The sequence below is a fragment of the Pseudorca crassidens genome, chromosome 1 (genome assembly GCF_039906515.1).
Source record: "Pseudorca crassidens isolate mPseCra1 chromosome 1, mPseCra1.hap1, whole genome shotgun sequence".
Lineage (NCBI taxonomy): Eukaryota > Metazoa > Chordata > Mammalia > Artiodactyla > Delphinidae > Pseudorca > Pseudorca crassidens.
Window position 1 is genome coordinate 82,793,470 of NC_090296.1, and position 20,115 is coordinate 82,813,584.

The following is a 20,115-nucleotide window of genomic DNA, read 5'->3' on the forward strand; positions in this document are numbered from 1 at the left end:
CACTGTGGTGACTTAAAGCCAGGCGAAGGAGAATGCAGTGGGAGACCACAAGGAAGATCTACTAACTCTACAGAGCAGTGGAATTTGAGTTGACTCATCAAGGAATATTCGATTTTGTCAGGTAGGAGGGATAGAGGCAGAAAGGGATTCCACCCGACTGAAGGAAGGGCAATGCAAGGCCCAGAGGGGTGGAAGAGAAGGGCGAGTTCAGGTGTTGGTGGGATGAGTAGTGTGGCTGAAAAATATAATTCAGCCTAAAGCCTTGTGCCAACAGTGCATTTGTTGACTGCCTATTTTATGTATTTATTGGCTACCTATTTTTTTTCAAAGTAGACAAAAGTATGAGACACTGAGAAATTTAGAAATTTAAGACGGCGTGGAAGCATGTTGTAAAGATGTCAATTCTCCCCACTTATAGTTTATAGATTTAAAACAAACCCAATAAAAATCCTATCAGGTATTTTTTTTGTTTTTTTGTTTTTGGTGCAAATGGACGAGCTACTTCTAAATTTCATTTAGAAATGCAAGGGGCCGAGGATAGCCAAGACTATCTTGAAAAAGAAGAACAAACTGCAAGCCTTATATTACCAGATAAAGACTTAATAAAGCTAAATTAAGGAATCATTAGAAAACGAGCAGTATCTACTAAAAATGAACATACACGCACCTTCTGATCCAGCAATTCCATTCCCAGGTATGTGCCCAAACAAAAATGCATAGATATTTAATAGAAATTTATACTACATCATTCAAAGCAGCACTATTCATAACAGCTCTAGACTGTGACTATTCAAATGCCCGTCAACATGGTGATGTCCTTGCAATACGGAATTCCACTTAGCAACAAGAATGAATGATTTACAAGTACACATAACCCTACGGATGCATTTCACAAACATTAACAAAGAAGCCAGAATACACACTGTACAATTCCCATTAATAAAGTACAAAAATGGTCAAAACTAACTGTGGCGTTTGATTGCATTACTAGCTCTGATTCTTCATCTTTCCTGATATCCTTGCCCTTTGCCATGTGACCGCAGCTCCTCTCATTAAGGATGTGGCGCACATTTCCCCAACAGGGCCAGGACAAGGGTGAGACAAGTAAGGCATTTAATTACCCTGGACACAAAATTTAAGGGGTCCCCCAAACCCTCAGTAATCAAGAAAAAGATTTTAATGAAATGTTTTTTAAACAAATCAAAATTAATGCCAAAAAACCCCATGGTGAACAAAATATCAACATTTCCAATCAGGAAATTGACCCTGCACCTGTAACAACTACTAGAGTATTCAGAAAATCTGTGTAGTTATTTATTTTGAACTCTACCCACAATTATATATAAGAAAACACTTCGCATTATTTGGATCATTATTTTTAAACCCTATTAGGCCCAGACAAAATCAAAACGTAAGAATATTTTCTGAACCAGCATTTCATTTGCTTTGAGTTTTTGCTAAATTCATCTTTACAGTTAGCTTTAAACTGGCCTCATTTCAATGAAAAGAGTATTTTTTATGATCGTTGTTTTTTCAACCATAAGTTTACTGCTAACAAGTGTAAGATCAGAAAGCATGACTTTTCTATGCACAGAAATTAGATGCAATTATCATTCAGCATTGATTGTTTGAGGAGCAATTCCTTACCCAGCTGTCAACCAACTCTATCATCTATTGACCCACCATCTATCGTTCTTCATTCCGGATGGGAAGAAACTCAGCAACTAATTAGAAATGTGACTGCTATGGTTTCCCTGCTGTGGAAACTTCCTTCTCCTTTCAGCTGGGTAGGATTGATTCTGAGTTGGGTGGGAATGGGAAGATCTTGTCATCGCTTTGATGTCAGAGAAAGTAAGGTTGAGATAAAATGGAAAGGTATGTATCTAAATAATAGCACTTGTGATATCTCCCTGCAGCTCCCAAAGGGATAACATCTATTTGCTTTTCAAAAAGACGTACATATGTTGTGTGCTTTCTGGAGAAAATAAATTTCTCTTTAGTGTCAAATTTTCTACCTAGTCCAGGTGCCCCCCCAACCCCGGCCCTGACAGTGCTGTGCCACACTTTCTACAGCAGAGGAGGGCCGGGCACAGTGCCAAGAACTGTATCATATCTTTTTTTTTTTACAAATGAAGATACTGAAGCTAAGAGACGTTGTCTCACTTGCCCAAAGTCACACAGCGAGAAATGAGCAGAGCTCACATTGAAGCCAGCTGTCAGACTCTGGAGCATGTGCTCTTAATCACCAAAAGCTGCTTTCAAATTGTATCATAAACCCACAATTTGAAAGGAGCCGTGATAAATCCTCTTTTACAGTGAATAATTATTTTATAAACAGGGCTACCTCTCCCTAATTTATGGCTAGTGTAAATCCACATTTTTATATACATCAGGTTTGCTTAATGTGGGGAGGGGCATACCTATAGTATGAGTTTATAATAAATGAGCTCATTCTGAAACTAATGACTTAGAGCACGTGCTTGTAGATTGATTAACGGGACTAAAGTCAATGTCTCATAGCTTAGCAGAGACTCTGGAGAGAAATGGAATAAAATGCATATAGTGTTCTGTGAAACTGACTACTGGTACACACGTAAGCTACTCAAATGTTTTCACTGATGGGAAAAACAACAATGATATTTCTGGTTATAAAGCTTCTTTCTCTTCGGCCCCTTCTGTACTTCCTGTTTGTAGTAAACTTCCTCCTCCCCTTGTCCTCCCCCACCAGCGTGAACAAGAGCAGAACTGGAGAAGGTTTTAGTAGATCATTCAACAGACCCCCCTCCCTGAGCTTCTCTGACTGTCAAAACACTTTAGCTTTCAGGAGGCCATGATCTTCAGTACCTGTTTTTTTTTGTTGTTTGTTGTGCGGTACACGGGCCTCTCACTGTTGGGGCCTCTCCCGTTGCGGAGCACAGGCTCTGGACGCGCAGGCTCAGCGGCCATGGCTCACGGGCCGAGCCGCTCCGCGGCATGTGGGATCCTCCCGGACCAGGGCACGAACCCGTGTCCCCTGCATCGGCAGGCGGACTCTCAACCACTGCACCACCAGGGAAACCCTTCAGTACCTGTTTTAAAGTCTATCCCACTCTGCTCCCTGGGAAACTCACAGAGCGCCCCCCCCACACCTCCCTGCATCTACAAACAGCCTTTCCTTTTTCACTGTCAGAAGGGTTAGTTGTGAGATTTCCAGGATATGGTGGGAAATCTAGAGGTTTCTTCAAGTCCCATAATTCCTGCTCTGCTTCCTGCCCACTTGAGAAGGTATTTCTGCGGAGACCATTCTGGGCTCACATTCCTCCCTCGGTCACAACAAAGAGGTCAGGGCCAAAAGGATTCTTTGAGTGCACTTGACATCCCTATTGAGGCTGTCTATTCTCTTTTGTGATCTCTATTCTTAGGAATTGCAGTTTCTATTTTAAACAAAGTGCTCGTTCTCATCGCAGACGGTGGCGACACCCCCTGCTCCTTAACCAAATCGGTCACTATTTACGAGTTTCCATTGTGGGCAAAGTACTATTCTAGGTGCATCAGGGTATGAAAAAAAGATGAGAATGCAGGTCTGTCCTCTGGGCAGACTGGAATCTGTCAGATGGGGAATTAGAACACACACCGCCCGATCGACTCCAATACTGTGATATGTGGGCTCTGATGAGGGATGTGAGAGTGGGATAAACTCAAAAGGTGTGACAGGCAAATTCTGATGAGGGGATACAGGGTGGCCTTTTCTTGGAAGTGGGATTCATGGGCCACTTTGAAGAAAACATGCCTCCTTTCAATGCCCATCTTAGTTCTGGCATTTATTAATTCGCTCCATATTTGCCCCAAGCGCATTTAATGAACCTTCCAACCGCCAGCCTTGCGCCATTAGCTCGTTGCCACAGCTAATGTTCCACAGTCACCCAGACAGTTCTTGGACCAGAAGGGTTTCCTTCTTGGGTAACTGTGCACCCCACTCCCCAACATCCAAGACATTTTTCTTCCTGGACTTAGATTTTGGTGAATATTAAAATGATCTTAACTTTCACAGTTCATAGAGAAAAGATTTGGGAAGAAAGCAGTCATAGATTATATACAAGTTGCGCTATTTCTTCATTTGAAAACAGTCTGCCCCAAAGAAGCTCAGTTAAATATTAGCAAACTTTTGTAGTAAAGCGTGCTTACCTTTGACGATCCGGAGCTGAAGCTACGTCTCTTGAAAGCAGCGCAGGACTGACAAGGCAGGGATTTTATCGAGTCTGTGTTCCCTTCTCAATCAGATACAGCTGTGACCCTCCAGGGGTCACAATTGTGAACTTGTGAGCTGGTTACTTTTAGAATCACTTGGGCAGCATTTTGAACCTGCAATTTCTTGAGTTCCAGACCGAGAGTTTCTGTTGCAGTAGATCTGAGAATAAGGATGAGAAATTTATTTTTAAAAAGCTCTCTGAGGTTTTCTGTATAAGCCAGGTTTGGAAGTGACTGTTGCAGGGACTGTGTGATTGGCATGTTAAATTCCTGGTGATTAGTGATACTGGATTAATGCTCTCCCATGATTCCAGTTTCATGGGTCCTTACACACATGATCTACAGCTGATTTAGGAGAGAAAAAGAATGGTTTGTTGGGCAAGGTTGATAGTGGTCACCATGTGTGAGTTGGTTGCACTTGGTTTTTTTCCATATGGGAGAACGTCTCCTGTGAGTATGATACACCATCACAAAGTGAGGTTGCGCATACAACACATAATATTAAGTGACACTAGAAAAATCAATCATTTGTTGCCATCTTTATACATCCCACTTTTCCTCATTCCTTTCGTTTTATATGCTTGTGATCATAACTGATACTCTACTTTTATCCTCCTGTTAGTATCTTCCTGGAAGTTTTCTCACATTGTTACAGAGGCTTTTTTCATTTTCCTTTTGAACACTTGTATGTTCTTGCCCGCTTTTAGCGTATCTCAGTGTACACCACATTGGTTATTTTTAATACTTGCACCAATCAATGTCCTGGGGATTTCTGAGAAGGCCATGCTCACACTTCCATATTTTGGGGATTGTTCATCGACACCACTGTTGGCTCGATGTACTTTCATGTCCGGAAAGTCTCTTTTAGAAGTGCTCAGCTGTTCCCTGACGCCTCTCACTCTCAGTGTAATGCATAAGACAGACCAGGAGATGGCGCTGTGGGTCAACTTTTCCCTCACATCCTGCACTGCAGGTGGTTTTCCTAGAGAACCCAGGAGAATTATCCCGAGATAAAGCTTTCATTCCTTTCCTACTGGGGCTAATGAACTGTTCAAATCTGCAAGCTAAATGAAATCTTTAAAATTAAAAAAAATTCACTTTTAGCTGGGCATGAAAGATGACAATGGACTGACTTGGAAACCTGCTCTGAAGACATCAGATCTGAACTTCACACTGAACTTGAACTAGGACGAAGTAGTGAGTTGAGTGTTTACTGGTAGCTTCCAGTTGTTAAGAAACAGGTCAGAGAAAATTTTGAGGAAGGCTAGAGGCCAATCTGGGGCTTCCTGCTACCCTAAGAGAAGCACGGAGAAATGACTGCAATATAAATGGAGCTCTAAAAATACATATATTTTATGCTTTCCTTGGTTTAACCCTGAAAATGTTGCGCAAAAGTTGCTATCTACAAAATTAGCATAAGGAAACCATCTGATGCCAAGGGCCATAGGATTTTGCCCAAGCCCTTTGTAACCACTAAAGCAGTTGGCTCACTTCCCTAGGCATTCTGAGAAAATGCTAACAGGGTGTTTGGCTTTCCTCTTGTGTATTTATAACTTCTTCTGGTATTTGTAGTTAGAATGTGGCCTGCTGGAATGGATTTTCCTTTCCTATTTGCATGTAAATAACATGACCATGACCCTGTAAATTTCCCACAGGCCATTTTAGACATAGGGTGTTGTGATCCCAGAGGTGGGGGTCTCTGCATCATCACTAAGAGTGTCTAAGCCAATTAGCTCAGTTGGTTTGAGCATGGCTGTAAGACATCCAAGGTCACAGGAATCCTCTGTGGCAAGACCAGCCAAGTTAGAGAAGAGAGAGCCTGTGTATTCCCGGCACCAAGAGGAATGTGCTCTAACCCAGGCAAAATGTGAGTTATTGGTAACATGGAAAAATATAATGCGCATGGCTCAGTGTCCCTTGATGGTTAACAGAACAGACACTCAACTCAGTGATGTCATCAACAGCAGATTCCTTTTTGTCTATACAGGGCAACCGCCTTCCTAAGAATAAAGTTGTTTGAGCCAGTGGTTCCGGACTCAGAGTTTTTATTTTGCAACTCTTTCCACAACTCCCTATGTCTCCTAAATTTTTTACCCTCACACGCAATTAGGAAGAAATGGAAAGATGACTCTGCTTGTGGACAGAATCAGGAAACAGTTTAACAGAGGGGATGATTCTCCCACTCGAGGGCCCCCACCAGCTGCACAATTTTAGGGAAACCGTGTAAAACGGGTTTCTCATCGTTTTTGCCGGCCTTCTGCTGTGTCTCTCTGTTGGCCACTATGAGCCAGATGTGTACTTGAGATGTGTAGCTGTTTTCTTGGGAAGCAAAATCTCATCTGAAACAGGAAATGGATTTTTCAGATAAAGGATAAATATTTGTGGTCGAGATGGAGAAGAAAGTCTTTCTGAGCTGAGTTTCTCCTGCTGGCTGGTTGAATGTCTGGCACATCGTAAGAGCTCACGTTCATTACTAAGGGACAGGCTCTGTACTAAGCACAATTTCAGTTCTACTTCTTTTAATCCTCACAAAACCTTGTGAAGTAGGTACTGCTATGATCTGCATTTTTAAGGATGAGGAAATAGGCTCTTAAAGATGAGATGAATTCCCTGGGGTTCCCTGTTAGTAAATGGCAGAGCCATAATTTGAACCCAGGCCATATAATTCCAAGGGCCTACATGTTCTTAAATACTATCCTATCCTATTTGGCCTATAGCTTATCAGAGACGATCTAATTACAATCTGAATCCTTTTTTTTTTTTCCCCAAACAGGATGATATTCTTGTAATTCTGTACTTGGGGAGGAGGCCCAACTTCTGTGTTCATATATGCCTCCCTCCATATGTCTCTTCAATAGGCTGCAGGTATGTAGTGAGGTTAGGAATCCCAGGTTCAGTGTGCCTGATTTTGATTAAGTCCTGTGTGTGTTTAACATCTCTCCTTGGAACGGGAGGCTACCTTTCCTCTACTGTTCTCAGCTTGGGACTGTGTCAAAAACTTTGACAACAAGAAAAGACTCATTCGGTATCCTGTTACAGTGGAATACTCCACTCATTTTAGTGCTCAACAAAATGAAAGTCCTAGGGTTAATAGGAAATACCCTCCTGACTGGGCATGTAAGTAATCCACCTATTGTTACTTGAGCATATTCTCTGGCATTTCATCCATTCAAAGTATTTCCTTTATCTCTGGCAATATATACACTACTCTTGCAAAGGAAAATTCTTCCATAAGTAATTATCAAGAGGATAAAAATTTCTGCCTACCATTTAGACATGCAACTTTAAAGCAATACATAGACAAGGATTGTTTTTTAATGTTTACCTCGAACACATGCTTTTAAAAGTTTAGAACCTTGGAGGTTCATTGTTATCTCCCTGCAGAGGCCTTCCTCCCTAGGAGTATCTGCCTTGGGAAGACAGTGTGGCACTTTGCTACAGGGGCTTGGATAAAGGTCATGCCATCATAGATAGAGGAAGTTTCCTAGAAGTTGGATTTGAGTTGGGCCTTGAAGGAAGTGCAGAATTTGGACTGATAAGGAGGCAGGGTTCATCACGTGGAGAAAAAAGGAGGATGAGCCAAGATTAAGTGTGGAACTGAGCCTAGTGGTATAGCTTGGGAAGCCTGATAGAAGTAGAAGGTAACTTGTCTATATGGTGTGGGGTGGGGACATAGTTTGAATGGATGGGGAATGTGAAATTAATGAAGGATTCAGTGGAGTTGGCAGGATACTCATGGCGATATTTTAGTGGGGACATATTTTTGGAAACCACCTACTCCAAACCTGGCATCTTACTGGCGGAGCAATGGAGATTCAAGGTGATGAGGCAAACTTCCCAGAGTCTCACAGGGTATCAGTGGCACAAGGGTCCTTCAGTGCTTGCTCCTTAGTCCATTCCTGCTTCTGTGCTTGGTCTGAGCATAAACGTGAAGCCATTGTAGGCTAGGAAGTAAAGAAGCTCTTCCATGGTACAGTACTAGTTTGTTGGATGTGTGGAACAGGGAGAAAATCAGAAGGAGAACTATTATTACATCAAAAGCGTTCATGGAAAAGAACAAATAACGAGTGTAGGCGAGGATGTGGAGAAAAGAGAACCCTCGTACGCTGTTGGCAGGAATGTAAATGGATGCAGCCACTATGGAGAACAGTATGGAAATTCTTCAAAAAACTAAACATAGAACTATCATCTGATCCAGCAATTCCACTCCTGGGTATTTATCAGAAGAAAACAAAAACACTCATTAGAAAAGACATATGCATGCCTGTGTTCACTACAGATTACTTACAACAGCCAAGATATGGAAGTGGCCTAAGCGTGCATCAATAGATGAATGGATAAAGAAGATATACAATGAACTATTACTCAGCCATAAAAAAGAATGAAACCTTGCCATTGGCAACAATATGGATGGACTTTGGGGGTATTATGGTAAGTGAAATAAGTCAGACAGAGAACGACAAATACTATGAGATTTCACTCATATGGGACATCTAAAAAAACAAAGCAAATGAACAAACATAACAAAACAGAAACAAAGATATAGATACAGAGAACAAGCAGGTGTTTGCCAGAGGGGAGGAATATGAGGGGAAAGAAATAGGTGAGAGAGAATAAGAGGTACACACTTCCAGTTAAAAGATAAATAAGTGCTTGGTATGTAATTAACAACACGGTAAATATAATTAACACCGCTGTACGTTATATTAACATATCAAAGTTAAGAGAGTGAATCCTAAGAGTTCTCATCACAAGGAAAACATATTTTTTCTATTTTTAAAAATCTTGTACCTATATGAGATGACGGATGTCCACTAAACTTACTGTGATAGTCACTTCATAATTTTGTAAATCAAATTATTATGCTGTATACCTTGAACTTATACACCTTGAACTTATACACAGCTCTGTCAATTATTTCTCAATAAAACTGGAAGAAAAAATTATACCTCAAAAAAAAAAAAAAAAAAAAAAAAAGCTTGAGGTGTGTACTGTGGCCTTAACTGTTGGCCCGCGGACAAAGGAGATACTCAGATATATTAAAGGAGAAGTTGGTAGGACCCAATATAGGGCCCAAAGAAGAGAAACATAAGCTGATGACAAGTTTCAAATTCGGGTTTCTTGCAGAATAGTGTCAGGAGAGCAAGAGGGGGAGATTCTGAGTTTGAGTCTGGATATATTTGGTGAACAGACTTGGTGATAGACTACTGGAAACAACCATTCATTCATTCATTCATTCATCCAATGAATACTTATTGAATGTGTACTCTGAGCTACTGTGCTAGGGGCTGGGTAAGTAAGATGTGCTTGGACTGGGACCTTTTGAAGCTTTCATTCTAGTGTTTTCTGATGGGGAAACATGGGCTTCGGTGAGAGGCATGGCTGGTAGCCATCAACAGCGTGGTGCTTGGCAGGTGACCTCTCGCAGGCAGTGAGTATGGCAGGGGGCTGAGGACAGAGACTGTGGACTCCCAATCATTTCAGGAAAGATGCCATCATTACTGTTGACTGAAAAAAAAATGTACAACTTGAGAGCTGTGAGTTTCAGCTTTATCTGGGGACTTACTGAGGACTATAACCTGGGAGACAGGCTCTCAGGTAGCTCTGAGGACCTGCTCCGAAGAGGAAGGAGAGGCCAGTATATATGTGATTTTGGCTACGGAGTACGTGCAATCCAGCATACGTCTTGGTAGGTTAGCGCTAGTCATGAGGAACAGGTATTTCAGTTAATCATTTTAATGCTTTGCTTTTCTAAGTATGGGAAGATGCAAGAACCCAGGTTCATAAAAAATTTTCTCCTGAAACGCATCTAACTAAGGGCCTGTTTCGCCTGTTTTCCCAAAGCACAGAGTGTCTCATCCCGTCCTTCATCCTGAATTCCTTCCAGGGTGTACTGCAGTCAGTGACTGCAGGGCTGATGACTTAATCTTTGTAGAACCAGATGGTGAACGACATTCTTTGTTTTACAGTATCAACAGATTATGAGTTTTAAATACGTTATCCGAAGAGTTTTAAAACCATTTCCCCTCTCATTTCTTTTATTTAAATGAATTATTTGAGCTTGTCCCCACCAAAGAATTCTCAAACATTCAAGTGAATAGAGTGAATGATTAAATGGGCTGCCAATGGGGTGAATATGTCCACTGACCCAAGATAAAAGGTGACAGACTCTAATTATATGTAAAAAAATTCCCCTGACCCACTGAGCTGGCACCAGCCCCTTTTGTTGGTTTCATTTGTCAGGATTCTTCAAGCTTGGCCTTGCTCCACCAGGTGATGGTAAGTGCTAAACCCTCTCTTTTTTTTTCTACCTAGTTTTAACCCAAGCTTGGACTGGCCTTCGGGTAGATAAGGACAATGGGCTCCTAAAAGATTTAAGAGGTTAAGGACAGGCCAGGGAGCACCCCACAATCTCCTGATTAAATAGCAAAGGTAGTTGTTGGAGGTTAAGAGAAAATCTTTTTGAATGTTAGTACAAACTAAAATTAGCATTGATTTACATTTTCAAAGCCTTATTTACTACTTCATTATATTATAATGATTCATTTTGTTAAATTTGAAACCTCTAAAAAGCTCCCAGAAGCAATCATAATGTAGATCTTACAGGTGAAAGATCAACTGTTAAAATAGAATCTGTAACAACAACAACAAAAAAATGGAGAAATTGTCTTAATAACTGAAGTTTTAAATAGTCTTTTCCAGAAATGTCTTCTTAGAGTCAGATGTGTATTGAGAAGAACTGTAGGAGTTCACTCTTTGAAAGACTGCAATGACTGGTGATCTGAAGAAATTTCTAGATTCCTCAAGGGCAGCCATTCTCCATACCCTTCTTTGTTCTGCCAACTTTCCATTTTTCTCCTTCCTGTGTAATTGTGTGTGTGTGTGTGTGTGTGTGTGTGTGTGTGTGTGTGTGTGAGAGAGAGAGAGATCTTTCCCTTTTTGTCTGTGGAAATGCTACGTACCCCGGCACCTCCTCTTCAGTCTCTTTAACTATCTCTCTCTAGGCTTCCTCTCACTTTTCTTTCCCAGGACACAGAGACTCTCAGAATTTTACTTCTATCTGCTCTGACCCATTATGATTTTATTTTTAACTCCCAGAATGTCATTATTTTATGTGGTAGCTCTTGTTGGGAATGGGCAAAAGTGTCTCACTGTGTCCCCCATGTCTAGACAATAATAATCTCTGCTCCTGGAACAGCTGGCAAGGTCAGCTCTGGGAACTGTGGCTCTTAAGTCATAGCAGCACGTCTCAATCTTAAGTCATAGCACCACGTTTCAGTCTTTTCTCAATCTTTTCTCAATCTTGTGAATAATTTTCCACCATTGATAATATTAGCACCCAAGTATGTGAGTGACAATTCTCAGAAAATAAAATCAGAGAGGACTGCAAGTTATCCCTAAAATCACTCATCCTCACCTTCTGCATTCCAACGTGTTCTGGCATAGAAGAGAAAGCCACAAAGTTGCAGAAGTGAATCAGAAAGGAATATAACCACAGTCAACCTGGGTACCTACAAGCAGTGTGTTCACGTGTCCTTTTTAATTTATTATTTTTAGGGGTGGGAGGTGGGAAATGCATCATGAACCTATTTGGCGAAAAAAAATCCAGATTTTATTTAATAATGAATCAAGCAACCCTGAGGTCCACAGCCCTTCCCTCATGAATATTCAAGTTTCTCTGAGTGACAGAGAATGAAAGGGAAGTTCTACCATAGTGTAGTTACATCAAAATGTATACACTGAACATGATTCATAATTATCTGTACAAATTAACTTCATTACACACACTCTGCTCTTCAGAGATCTGCCCGGACATTTTGGTCCTGCCCATTGATGGCCAGCACTTACTGCTTCTCTCTCTACCTGTCTCTGTTTCTCTCTTTTTGCTTTCCCGCTCTCCTTCCTTCCCTCCCTGCCTCACTTACACCCTCACCAGACCCCATCTTTCCTCTTCTCTCAACAGAGAGTCTGTCTTCCTACAGTGTGGCTCTCTGCCAGGAATAATGGAAATGGTGAAAAGTTTCTTGTGGTTAGAGGTGAAGCCAACAGTGAGCGAGGCTTGTCCTTCTCTCTCCTCCCCTCTAGACACCCTCCTCCCTGGTATGCATTCAGGATGGGGGCAGGGAGCACAGGGCTGGTGGCCAGAAGAGCAAAGGGATTCCTGTTGCCTCTTTCTGCCTGCTGTGTGCTCTGAAGCAGGGATTACGAACATTTTCTGGAGGTGCTGGGAGGATGTGAGAGTGCCAAGCAAACACGGCTCTTCCTCAGAGAGGAAGAAAGGCCCCCAAATTCCCCGAGGGGCCCCCTCCTGGACTCCCAGGACACACAGGGGCCCAACGGAGTGGATGCCAACACGCATCCTGGGCCCATCTGGCGCTGTTAAAACCTTGCCCCTGTGTGTTTGGGTTAGTCCATGAGAGAATTTCCAGGACTCTTGAAATGCTTGTGGGTAACCTGGAATTTCCTGAGAGACCTGGATGCCGAGATCACTAGCCAGTTTCAGGGATCCATGCCTTCTGTGAGCGACAAAGACATTTGTGTAAAAGTGAGTCGCAGAAAATCCTTGGAAATTTTTGAGCCTTAAATTCCCTGTAAGGCACAAACACACCAACTATAAAAGTTCTAGGCTACGGCAGAGAAGGCCTAACTCTCAATCAAGCCAGAGATATATAGGCAGCTATCACGTGTCTTCGGCTCACTCTAAAAGCCAGCTTTTTAATATTTGTGGATATAGACCCTGTGACTACAAGATCAACAACCATCTTCTTAGTTCTCTTTGAAGTTGAAAGGTAAAGGCCTTATGGGGCTCACTGGAATTCCCAAGGTCTCCTGGGCCAAGACACAGAACAGTGGTTGAACAGTTGATGTTCTGAATAGAGACTTAATTGAATTCCCTAGCCGATGCCAGACCTAAATTCCTCCAAAGGAAAGCCCAGAAATGGCCATCTGTGCTTTCCTTTTGGGACGGATCGGCAAGGTCACTCTTATGTAAGCCTCCATCAAGCATATACATGCTCACACAGCAACCCTTTTGGGGGCCACCATTTTCCTTAATTTTCAGTAGCGTCAGCATATTCCTTTCTTGTAGATCACATCGTTCTGTCATTTTTGAGTCACTTAACATATTATTCACTCACGCCCCAGATCCTTTATTAGGTAGTGGGGAAATGATCATGAGCGAGATAGTCCCAGGTCCTTGCCCCTTAAAAGTATAAAATCCCCACAAAGCAGGAAAGAAGGTTCCTCTGATGCCACACCAATGGGCACAGGCTCCAGAGCCCGGAGAGTCCTGATTCTCTTGTCCATCCCTCCCTCTAGATCAGGGGTCCCCAACCACCAGGCTGCAGACCAGTGCTGGTCCGAGGCCTGTTAGAAACCGGGCTGCACAGGAGAATGTGAGTGGCGGGCGAGCGAGTGAAGTTTCATCTGCCGCCGCTCCCCACTGCTCCCGTTACTGCCTGAACCGTCCTCCCCCGGCCCCCTCACCCCCATCCGTGGAAAAACTGTCTTCTGCGAAACCAGCCCCTGCTGCCAAAAAAGGTTGGGGACCACCGCCCTGGATACTGTGGCTTCAGGATGTGAATGAAAAGTGTCGCCTGACGCCTGCCGTATCAGTAAACAAAGGACGTTGTAGCCATTAACCCACCCTCCCGTGGTGAGCCCCGAGGGAACTCAGGATGGAGACAAAGGGGCGGCCTGCTGCCAAGCCCTCAGCCACTGCAACAACCTCCAACGGTGCCCCCTGAGGGGACTCAGGATGGGAAAGAACCGGACACTGGCCCCAGAGAGCTGAGGTGCACATCCAAGGAATGATTTCAGTAAACCCACACACTTGCGTGTTCCATACATAGAAAAGTGCTACATTCCTCAACTTGAGATGTCTGGTTTTCTTTAATTAACAGTAACCTTTCCAACTACCTGGTCTTTGTTGCAAAAACTCCTCTATATCCTGGTTCCTCCCTTACCTCTTGGGAGCCGTCCCTCACAGCTAGCTGAGAGGCTTAAGTCCTCAGTTTTGTCTGCCGAATAAAACATCACTCTCAACTTTTAGGCTGTGCATTTTTTTCTGTTTTCAGTCGACAAGGATTAGCTACATCAGCCCCAACCTTGGCTCCAGCACTTCCATTTTTGGCTTTTCTAAGAGAGATGTTTGGGAAGCACAAAGAACCCGCTTCCAAAACCAGGATGTGATGCTGTAGGCCACCCGCTTTTGACTGCCATTTGATGATGTTTTCCTAATGGTAATTGTTTCTGCAAAGCCTACAAGACTTCGATTTCCTCCTAGAAGCAAAATAAACGTGTAAATGCTATCACTGTGCTCTGACAAAGTCCCAAGTTTTCACCTTCCTTCTAATCGTTGTAATTCAATCCACTAAGGATCCTGTGCCCGAGGAATTGACTATCTGGTCTAGGAAACAACTACATACGTGAAAGCATCTCGGGGGAGGGCCACACAAGGCAACAGGAGTCAGACAAGAGGTTATTCTTTTGGGCTAAAATAACCAGTGACTGCTTCCCAAAGGGGATGACATGGGGTCTGGAGCATGAAAGACAGCTGAAATGTGGCCGAGGGAGGCGCTTCCAACAGAGGAAAAATATGTGTACAGGTGTAGAGAAGGAAGTATTTGTGGCATGCGAGGCGGCAAGGAGGAGACTGGCCCACCTGGAGCTCCGAGTTTTGTTTGGATAGAAACCCAGCTACTCTGTCCAGAGACGCCACCCAGGGATCTCCATGGCTCAGAGAGAACTTTCCATGTGGAGAGAGTAACTCATGTGGCCTTTTGCCCACCACTGCCACCACCATAGAGCCATCAAGGATAGAAATTAGGAGAAAACAGCTCATTTCCTCATCCTTTGCTTAAAGCATCCATTTTCCAGGGGCAGTTTTGTAAACGAAGAATTTTCCTGTTCTAACGGATAGGTGAGTTTCTTGAATAAACAACAGGTTGAAGGAAATGATCACACATTCATACTCAATTCCCCCAGTACTCCATGGCAGCCTTCACGCATCAGAATGGAAAAGCAGAGTTCCCCTAATGGTCACAGCCACGTTACATGTCTGCAAAGAAAAAGGCCTTAAACTGCCAGGAACTTAAGCCAAGAAAGACCATAAAAGGTACATTCTCTTTCGAGGTGATGCAGTCAGCACAAAGGTGTTCTGTCTGAGATTTGTAAAGCTGCTTGTGCATGAGTTGGATTGTGAATTTGACTGGCAGCCAATTGTAAGCCAGCAGCGAGGAAAACCTGCTCTAGATAGATTTCCACGCCAACACGTACGCACGGCATCACTGTGGACAGAGCTGGTAATCAAGAGCGTCCTGGGTGAGGACAACTGCATCAGAGAATCAATACTGGACTCAAATACCACCACAGTCCGAGACCTTTCCAAAGAAAGCTTTCAATATTCATCACCATGAGCATTAGACAGGGCTCTATTTGTGCTGCCTGAGGTTTTCTCTTCCACATAGATGCAGGGAAGTCTTCTTGGGTGAAATATAGTTAATTCCCAGGTTCTGGAAACCTTAGGTTCATTTTTCCTCCATGCGGTCAGAGAGAAGAGCGAAACGAAGGGGTGAACCTGCTAGGGCGTGTCCAATCTAGCCCCAAACTACAAAAGAAGTTACAGAACATGGCCCTCACTGTGCCTCTTTATGAAAAATAAGGGCTTCCCCCCACGTTTCATCCCTTTCCAAACCTCTGTCTGTCTCGTTACTTCCCCAAGTAAATCTTCCTTGGCAAGGTGCTCAAATCACGTTTCCCAGGACACGCTGTCAGCCTTTTGCCCTCATAGCTTTCTGCCTGCCATTCCCCTTGGCCTGGAGTTCCGTTTCTGTTCTCCCTGGTTATCTAAATCAAATCCAGCTTTCAAGATTCATCTTAAATCTCTCTTCCTCAGAGCAACTTCCCTGATCACCGCAGTCTAGTTGAAAGTCTCCTGCCTTTTCGCCACTATAGCTCGCCGAGTAACATTAAGTAACGACTTTAGCACTGTGTGTGTGACACGCTGCCTCGTGTAATTATTATCTGTGAGTTAACCCCCTAACTAACCCAAAAGCTTACAGAGAGGTAGAGAGGATGGGCCACGTATGACTCATTTTTTACAGCCTAATATCCAAATTTCTCTGTGTTTAATTTTTAGATACACATTGGTTCCCAAATCAATGCAGACACATTTAAGAGGCAGGTTTTTTGGAGTTTGAAGGATTCATTGAAAAAATCAGCTAGAACCAAAATAATACTCCCTCAGACCTCAAGGAAACACGCCTAGCCTTTAAGCATGAAAAGTTCTTTTGATTTCTTATGGAACTCAAGACGTACTTAAATTGTGATTCAGAGCTTGTGCACTGAACATCAGAAGCCTAAACAGATGTTGTCATTGACTGATATGGTAATGGATGCAAACTGGTAAAGAGAAGGAAGAAGCATATTCCCAGAGTGGGGGGAGGGATGGAGGCCATCACAGACTACTACTGTAGTGACCAGTCTGGACACTGATTTGGGGTCTGTCTAGTTTTAGTCCACGGAGGTATGGGGGAAAATCTTTGATCAAGATGAGGAATCCAGGAAACACCAATCTGTTTCAATCTAAACTTCTTGTAGCCTCAGCTAACCTTCCTCTGGGTGACTCTCGCTGTTCATACTTAAAGCCATCCACAGTGGACTTGATCACTTCCTTGTTTGGGGGCCCTTATACTGTACTAACACAAAACTCACTTTCTGCACTGAGACATAATTTTATTTATTTAATTTCTTTGGCTGTGTTGAGTCTTCATTGCTGCGCATGGGCTTTCTCTAGTTGCAGTGAGCGGGGGTTACTCTTTGTTGCGGTGTGTGGGCTTTTCATTGCGGTGGCTTCTCTTGTGGAGCTCGTGCTCCAGGCGTACGGGCTTCAGTAATTGTGGTGTGTGGGCTCAGTAGCTGTAGCACACGGGCTTAGCTGCTCCATGGCATGTGGGATCTTCCTGGACCAGGGCTTGAACCCGGGTCCCCTGCACTGGCAGGTGGATTCTTAACCACTGTGCCACCAGGGAAGCCGTGTATTAAGATATAATTCACATGCTATGAAATACATCTGTTTTAATAGTACAATTCAATGGTTTTTAGTGGATTCACGAAGTTGTACAGCTATTACTGTTAATTACAGAATAATTTTCATTACCCTGCAAAGAAATTTCATATCCATCAGCAGTCAGGCTCTATCCTTTTGTTCCCTCAGCTATGGGAAACCATGAATCTACTTTCTATCTCTATGGAGTTGTCTGTTCTGGACATTTCATTGAAAAGGAATGATACTATGAAACTACCAATGGCATTTTTCACAGAACTAGGACAAAAAGTTTCACAACATGGAAGACCCTGAATAGCCAAATCAGTCTTGAGAAAGAAAAATGGAGCTGGAGGAATCAGGCTCCCAGACTTCACACTATACTACAAAGCTACAGTAATCAAGACAATATGGTACTGGCACAAAAACAGAAATATAGATCAACGGAACAGGATAGAAAGCCCAGAGATAAACCCCAACGGAACAGGATAGAAAGCCCAGAGATAAACCCACGCACATATGGTCTCCTTATTTTTGATAAAGGAGGCAAGAATATACAATGGAGAAAAGACACCCTCTTTAATAAGTGGTGCTGGGAAAACTGGACAGCTAAGTGTAAAAGAATGAAATTAGAACACTCCCTAACACCAAACACAAAAATAAACTCAAAATGCATTAAAGACCTAAATGTAAGGCTAGACACTATCAAACTCTTAGAGGAAAACATAGGCAGAACACTCTGTGACATAAATCACAGCAAGATCCTTTTTGACCCACCTCCTAGAGAAACGGAAATAAAAACAGAAATGATCAAATAGGACCCAATGAAACTTAAAAGCTTTTGCACAGCAAAGGAAACCATAAACAAGATGAAAAGACCACCCTCAGAATGGGAGAAAATATTTGCAAATGAAGCAACTGACAAAGGATTAATTTCCAAAATTTACAAGCAGCTCATGCAGCTCAGTATCAAAAATACAAACAACCCAATACAAAAATGGGCAGGAGACCTAGACATTGCTCCAAAGAAGATATACAGATTGCCAACAAACACATGAAAGGATGCTCAACATCATTAATCATTAGAGAAATGCAAATCAAAACTATAATGAGGTGTCACCTCACACCAGTCAGAATGGCCATCATCCAAAATCTACAAACAATAAATGCTGGAGAGGGTGTGAAGAAAAGGGAACCCTCTTGCACTGCTGGTGGGAATGTAAATTGATACAGCCACTATGGAGAACAGTATGGAGGTTCCTTAAAAAACTAAAAATAGAACTACCATACGACCCAGCAATCCCACTACTGGGCATATACCCTGAGAAAACCATAATTCAAAAAGAGTCATGTACCACGATGTTCACTGCAGCTTTATTTACAATAGCCAGGACATGGAATCAACCTAAGTGTCCATCGACAGATGAATGGATAAAGAAGACGTGGCACATATATATAATGGAATATCAGCCATAAAAAGAAATGAAATTGAGTTATTTGTAGTGAGGTGGATGGACCTAGAGTCTGTCATACAGAGTGAAGTAAGTCAGAAAGAAAAAAACAAATACTGCATGCTAACACATATATATGGAATCAAAAAAAAAGAAAAAGAAAAAAGAAAAAAAAATGGTGCTGAAGAACCTAGGGGCAGGAAAAGAATAAAGACGCAGACGTACAGAATGGACTTGAGGACGTGGGGAGGGGGAAGGGTAAGATGGGACGAAGTGAGAGAGTGGCATGGACATATATACACTACCAAATGTAAAATAGATAGCTAGTGGGAAGCAGCTGCATAGCACGGGGAGATCAGCTTGGTACTTTGTGTCCACCTAGAGGGGTGAGATAGGGAGGGTAGGAAGAAGACGCAAGAGGGAGGAGATATGGGGATATATGTATATGTATAGCTGATTCACTTTGTTATAAAGCAGAAACTAACACACCATTGTAAAGCAATTATACTCCAATAAAGATGTTAAAAAAAAAGGAATGATACAATTTGCAACCTTTTACACTTGGCTCCTTTCACTTAGGATAATGTTTTCAAGGTTCATCCATATTGCAGCATGAATCAGTACTTCATTTCTTTTTATGGCTGAATAATATTTTACTGTATGGATACCCCACATTTTTTTTATCCATTCATCAGTTGATGGATATCTGGATTGTTTCCACTTTTTGGCTATTATGAATAATGCTGCTATAAAAACTATACAAGATTTTTCCTTTTTTTTTTTTTTGTGGATATATGTTTTAAATTTTCTTGGGTATATACCTGTGAGTGGAATTGCTAGGTTAAGTGTAAACTCAGTGTTAACTTTCTAGGGGACTGTTTTCCAAAGTGACTGCAACATTTTACATTCCCACCACCAGTGCATAAGTGTTCCTATTTCTCCACAGTCTCACTAATACTTCGAATTTGTCTGTCTTTTCGATCATAGCCAGCCTAGTGTGTGTGAGTGGTGTTTCACTGTGGTTTTGATTTGCACTTCCCTGATAATGTTGAGTGTTTTTTCCTATGTTTATTGACCATTTGTATATCTTCTTTGGAGAAATGTCTATTCAAATTTTTTTGGCCCATTTTAAAATTGGGTTATTTTTCTTCTATTATTGAGTTGCAAGAGTTCTATGTATAGTCTCAAAATTCACTTTCAGTTGCGTGTTAATCAACTGATTCCCACAGCAGTTTCTTCTTACAATACAATCCTCAGCATGCTGATGTCCTGCACTGCTTTTTAACTTAAAAATAGTTTTGTCTTGCTTGACCATACAGCTGTACCTTTTAGTACTCTCTCCTATATCTGTGCTCTCACCTGGCTCTGATTTCTAGATCTGTGTAATAAAAA

General features: G+C 42.3%; 1 protein-coding gene across 7 annotated transcripts in view; it reads right to left on the reverse strand.

Annotated features, from left to right (window-relative positions):
* RASGRP1 (RAS guanyl releasing protein 1) overlaps positions 1 to 20,115 on the reverse strand; it is a 309,379-nt gene that overhangs the window by 204,463 nt on the left and 84,801 nt on the right. For all 7 annotated transcript variants that reach the window (XM_067742527.1, XM_067742489.1, XM_067742506.1 and 4 more), the window contains exon 3: positions 4,165 to 4,387. The gene's annotated coding sequence lies outside the window, so the exon portion shown is untranslated. The remainder of the gene's footprint in view (positions 1 to 4,164; positions 4,388 to 20,115) is intronic.